Genomic DNA, 6,596 nt, shown 5'->3' with positions numbered 1-6,596 from the left:
ATCAACAAAGTTGGTGTTCATACTTGTGTATCCCTGCACATAGTCCTCCTTCAAACTGATGTTGGTCACAAGTAGGCTGGGGGACATGGCTGGCATATGCATTAGTATCTGGATGATGAAGCTGGCCCATGCATTTTGAGTAACCCCTCTGGATAAAATTCTGGATAGCTTTCATATAGCTTATAGTGGCAATGCAATTTTCCTAGAGTCACATCAGCAATAATGGTTTCATATAGCAGAATCATTTATATGGGCTGTTGTTGTTACCACCACATTTTTTTTAACTGAAATACACAAAAGCAGTATACAAAACCAGCAGTACAATACACAAAAAAATAAGTTGCCATAAATGAGTGGGATGTGTAAGTCGGCTTCATACATGTCACTATGAAGATAATACCATGCAATTAACACTTCTATTAATACATGGATATATCCTGCCCACATGATGCATCCCATTTGCCTGCAGTGTGAATAGGCCTTGGGATGGCGACTTCATCACACAGAGCTCTATTGGGAGAGATGAACATTTGTATGACTGTTCTGTGTTCCTTTTCCCCAGTTGTGCCTCTTGGATGATGTTATGTTGTGATGTAGCCTGCTTCTGGAGAGGCTTTGTGAGTGGTACAGCACTGCTCTATGGTAGAGTCAGCCCTGGTGTGATTATACCCTCTGTGAGGTAAGAAAGAACAATTGACTGACCCAATCAGTCCAATTCTTTCCCAAGGGTTCTATTGTTACTGATCAGTCTAATAATCAATCAGTGTATATAAAGATTTCTTATACCCATTTGCTTAAAGCTAAGCTATGTAGTGAATGGTTCACTCAACTCTAATGATGAACACATGCATACAATTCTTGTTCTCCCCTTCCCTTGTGGCCTAAACTTCTCATTTGTGAAATAGAGCCTGCCATAGCCCTTAAATTGAGTTGAGTTTCCTAGTGCTGCTTTGTAGACTAAAAAGCCAGCAATCACAGCTGGAGCCTTCCTGTATACGATTCACTGCTATTCTTACATTATTATTTTTCTGTATTAAGTCAGGGACTAGGGACATAGTCTCTCAGAACAGTTTAAAGTGCCCCAGTTCAATGGAAAATAATAATACTACACAGGCATGCGTACCCAACACTTCTCCTCACTCTAATTCCAGAGGGAGAAAATGGTCTGTGTCTCATACTGCAAATACATCACTGTACTGGCAGAAATCGTGGCAGGTAGCATCCCTCTACTCTTTGAGTACTAAAGTCTTTTGCAGAAAATGGAAGAACAGATAAGGATACAAAATATGAAGGCATAAAAATCTAAAGCACAAGGTACACTGCAGGCAGTAAAACAAGTTTTTATCATCAGCATGGAAAAAGAACTTTATATTTAAAAAAATAAGAAAATAACTGCTGAAAGATAATGATTAACAGCCAGATTTTTATAGTAAGGTAAAGGTAAAGGTACCCCTGCCCGTACGGGCCAGTCTTGACAGACTCTGGGGTTGTGCGCCCATCTCACTTAAGAGGCCAGGGGCCAGCGCTGTCCGGAGACACTTCCAGGTCACGTGGCCAGCGTGACATCGCTGCTCTGGTGAGCCAGAGCCGCACACGGAAACGCCGTTTACCTTCCCGCTGGTAAGCGGTCCCTATTTATCTACTTGCACCCGGAGGTGCTTTCGAACTGCTAGGTTGGCAGGCGCTGGGACCGAAAGACGGGAGCGCACCCCGCCGCGGGGATTCGAACCGCCGACCTTTCGATCAGCAAGCCCTAGGCACTGAGGCTTTAACCCACAGCGCCACCTGCGTCCCTATAGTATTTTTATAGTATTGTATGTTAATGCTGCATAGGAAAAATGGGATTCCTTTCTTAAACTGGCAGTTGGGTCAGAAAAATGGGGCATTGCCATCAATGGTTGTAATGACATTCAGGGCCAAATGCCACACTAACAAAGAAAGTTGCTCCAAATATCTGACAGCTCAGACCCAACATCACCACCTAATATTCCTGGACATCTGTCAAGACCCACAACCAATGATGACGCCTGCTAGTGAGGCTCTGGGCAGCCACCATCTTAATTTTCTCCAAATGCAGTGGCCCCAAACATCCTATAATTCTGTGCTACCTGGTGGTCCCCACTGTTTCTTTCTGGTGGAGACTTCACCACCCTCACAAGGTCGTGTGGTTACAGAACAGCTAGGACAACACATCCTGGAGCATCTAAGGTAGCAGCTGCAGCCAGGGCCCATCAAATTATACCATGCTGAATGTCCATTACTTAGTTCCTAAAGTGGACCCTGGGGGACATACTATTGACATGGAGGTGATTTGGTCATAGTTAATCAATCTGAAGGAATCAACAGCTCAACATGTTGAGTGGAATTCAAAATTGCATTGTTACAAATGTTCCAGCTTTGCAAGCATAGCAGCTTCCCAGATGGAAGCTCCTCCCTGCTGCATGCTGCTCTAGGGCTCTCCTGAAACCCTCCAAGTCATTTGTGGTCACAAAGGAGCATATGCACAACCTTGCACTGGGTGAACTTTCAGTGGATATGGCTGGAAGTGGTCATGGAATGAATAAAAACTATATCTGTCAATAGACTCTAGACCAAAAGTGGGGGGAAAGAATACACAAAGGAAATGATAGATGTTACATGCACACACAATAACAAAATCCTATCCTTCCCACCACATTCTAGTATTTCCTATTGTTCTAAATAAACAGAATGTCACCCTACCTGTAGCTTGTTTCAGACTTAATAAGAATTGGCTGCCACCAACATTTACACCCACACTGGGCTCCACTTCTGACCTTCAGGTGTTTAGTACAAAGGTAAGGAAAGGTCTTCTAACCATGCTCAGCTGAACATACATCAAATGGAAACCTTTGGTAACCAGGGTTCCTGATCACAGGGAGACATTTGACCACCTGTAGCTCAACACAGATAAAAGGCCCCTTAAGACCTCCCAACTGAAGGCATAAAGGTCAGAGATGTAGCTGGGAGGCATGCTGTTGGAAAGTAGGACTAGTCCATAAGCCATACATGAATTACTGAACTCCAGTTCTGACAGTATCAGAATGTGGCTTAATTTCATTGTAATGCGGAGACACTGCCTTCAGGTAACAAATCTTCCCCCACCCTCCTTAAAGCCATTGTCTGTAATTTCACCAAGGTTGAACACAAGAGGAGATGTTAATTTTTCCATTGAAACCTCCTCTTAACTGATAGCCAAGATATCCAGTCCCCAAATCAAATATAAGGTGAGAAAACAATGGAGGACTTAAAATTAAGATGATATGAGGACTTCAAAAAAGAGAACGTCTCACAATGGCTGGTTATCACAAATCAGCCCTGCACATAAATGTTTGCTGGCTGGCAGGTAGAATAAAATATCCCTTAACTGGCAGCTGTGTGAAAGTAGGTGTTTCAACACATGAAAGTGAGACCATTATACAGAGATGAACAACTATTTGCAATGGCTCTGGAAACTAGATTTCACCATGCTACACCTACAGTCTACCAAGGTGCTCATGTAAAAAGACTCTAAAATGTATTTACTTTTAAAGATGAAATTCTAATCTTCTAATAACATAGTAGAACTACATATCTGATCATGATGTTACCCATTTTAATCTTCACTTTTTTAAAAAAGCAAGCAAAGGAGATACAGGTGACACAGTGAAGAACAATATTTTTTTCCAGATAATCTCTTTAAATAAAAAACCCCAGATGCTGTCAAAGAAAATAAAATTGAGAAACCTGGAAAATATTTTATGATGTCCTTATCTGTTGAAAGAGTTTCTCTAGGAGGTTGAAAGCTATGGGAGGGGAAAAAAATGATCCCTTAAAGGGACAATGTCATCCCACTTAGATCTGAAACAACCTTGCTCAGCTCAGAGATGGCAGATTGCTGGCACCAGAATCAGCAGGAATGCTACTGCATTTTAAGTTGCAGGGAAGTGTTACACTTCAAATGAAGTCAGTTTTATTTGAGCAAGTAGAATGGAGAAAGATAGAAAAAGCTCAGAGAAAGGGATTTGTTAGATGCCTTTTAGATGTGAGCATTGACAGGCTAGCTTGAAAGGGACTTTGCTTCCTGTAGTTCTCTTTGGCAGGTGCATGAATCATTGCCCCACATACTTGATGGTGGCAACATGTATTCTTTACTGACCTGGCAAATATCCACAATTTTGACATGTACACAGCACACAGGGAAATGTCTTTCCAGGTGGACGTTCAGTAAAAATAGATTTCTTAAGATTGTACAGTTCCAGAATCCATGCTAGGACAGAAAAAAAATGGCCAAATTTATGGATATCTGCAAAAGTGTAACCTATGTAGGACTTCCTCTAAAGCAGGCTCCTAATTATGCCCTGAGTAATTGTCAGCTGTCATGATGCTCTATAGAAAAGTGTCTGTCTGAAATCAAGAGGGAGGGAGGCAGAGAGACTTTGAGCATATGCAGAATGCTTTTCTGTCACTTTTCTCTCGCTACCAAAATGGATTTGAATGTTGGCTCTCACCAGCTGGCTCTCACTGTGGAAAAAATGAGGCATATTGCATGTTGTAATATGTGCTAGCTTCTTAAGGGACTCTGTAAAAGACAGAGGTACAGTCTTATGTTTTACCAGTTATCGACTTGTGTTACTCTCACTACTACTGAGCTCCTTCCTCCACTTTTCCAACTATGATGTTTTGTTCGGTTTTGTAGCCATTTCTGACATTTCCAGGGTATGCTTCTATAAGAACACAAGAAGAAGATCAGACCAAAGGCACATCCAGTCCAACATCTTTTATTCACAATGGCCAGCCAGTTTCCTGTAGGAAACCACAAGCAGGACCAGAGTGCAACAGAACTCTCCCCACTTGTACACCCCATAACTACTAGTCCGAGGCATACTGCCTCCGGCAGTGGAAGCAAAATAAGCCATCATGGCTAATAGACATTGATAGCCTTATTTTCCATGAATTTGTCTAAGTCATCTTTAAAGTCATCCGAAGATAGATAAGCACAACCCTCTATGCCTGGTCTACACAGACTCTAAAACTCACTGGTCTCTTAGCAAAATCCCTACTTGGTCCCCCGAAGCCTTCTCAGACTTCCAAACTTCTATTTTCATGCTGAGATCCCTTGATCTACTTTCTTCCTTCATTTGCCTTTCTTCAAGTTAACTCTATGCTCCTCAAAAATATCCATGCTTTTGCCAGATGCAACAATGCATACAATATATATACACAGAAACATATGCATTCCTACGGCCTACACAGGCTGCTCAGGACAGTAAGGCCCCATTCCAGCACTCTTGGTATATAGCATCCATAGGGTGAAATCAGCAATGACATTAATTCCATTACATAGCACTAAGCTTTTGTAGAACCGTGTGCTATATGCCTAAAGCAACATGTTACTATGTGGGTTTTAATTTGCATTGCAATGGCCCAAAAGCTGGAAACACTGAACAGCTATTGAAACATCCAGTGTGTCAGCAGTCCCATTTCATTTTGTAGTTAATGTCACAAAAAATGGAATATTACAATTTATAGGCAGATTTTAGTTTTGACATATTTTGACAAATCATTGTCATCGCCGGATTTAATAACTGCTATTCTGCTTCCTAGACGTAACATTTCATCCATAGTTCCTTCCTGATGTTTTACTGCAACTTCTTTCTTGGCAGAATTAATATCAAATCAAACACGTTTTGTTTCTTAGTTGATTTAGATACAACACCAAACCATGGTTTGACACTAAAATCGAGTCTCATGTCAACATACTCTGTTGTCTTTCGCTCTTGCTGAAATGCAGATGCAATTGCTCCAGGAGAGCTGTGGCCTGATGACATGCCATCACTCTAGGGACAGGAGGGAGAAATTCAATTTGCATTTAAAGGCAAAGTTACCAGTCATTTTCCAAAACAATATATGTACTGAAACAACTGTGTCTTGAAATTTGCACTTCTCTGAATCCTGCAATATTCTGTAAAATAATAATAATAGCAACAATAAGCATATTCTACACTAAAAGTTAGAGGGACGCGGGTGGCACTGCGGGTTAAACCACAGAGCCTAGGACTTGCTGATCAGAAGGTTGGCGGTTTGAATCCCTGCGACGGGGTGAGCTCCTGTTGCTCGGTCCCTGCTCCTGCCAACCTAGCAGTTCGAAAGCACGCCAAAGTGCACATAGATAAATAGGTACCACTCCAGCAGGAAGGTAAACGGTGTTTCCGTGCACTGTTCTGGTTTACCAGAAGCGGCTTAGTTATGCTGGCCACATGACCCGGAAGTTGTACGCCGGCTCCCTCGGCCAATAAAGCAAGATGAGCACCGCAACCCCAGAGTCGGGCATGACTGGACCTAATGGTCAGGGGTCCCGTTACCTTTACCTTACACTAAAAGTTAAAAACATGCAATTAGATATTTGGGTGCCCTTGCACAACAAATTCACTTTAAGAAAGGATCTGACTTTTTCCTGTTAAGAAAGTGATAGGGAAATGAACTGAAAAATGTGGGAGGAGCAACTGATTAATGGGAAGAAGTGTAAACACCATAGAAGCAAATCAGTATGAGTGTTGATTGCCATATAACCTCAACCTCACCATAAGCAAATCAGA

This window comes from Podarcis melisellensis (assembly GCF_964234715.1).
Source record: "Podarcis melisellensis genome assembly, chromosome: 7".
Classification (NCBI taxonomy): domain Eukaryota; kingdom Metazoa; phylum Chordata; class Lepidosauria; order Squamata; family Lacertidae; genus Podarcis; species Podarcis melisellensis.
Note: the sequence above shows the minus strand (reverse complement) of the source record.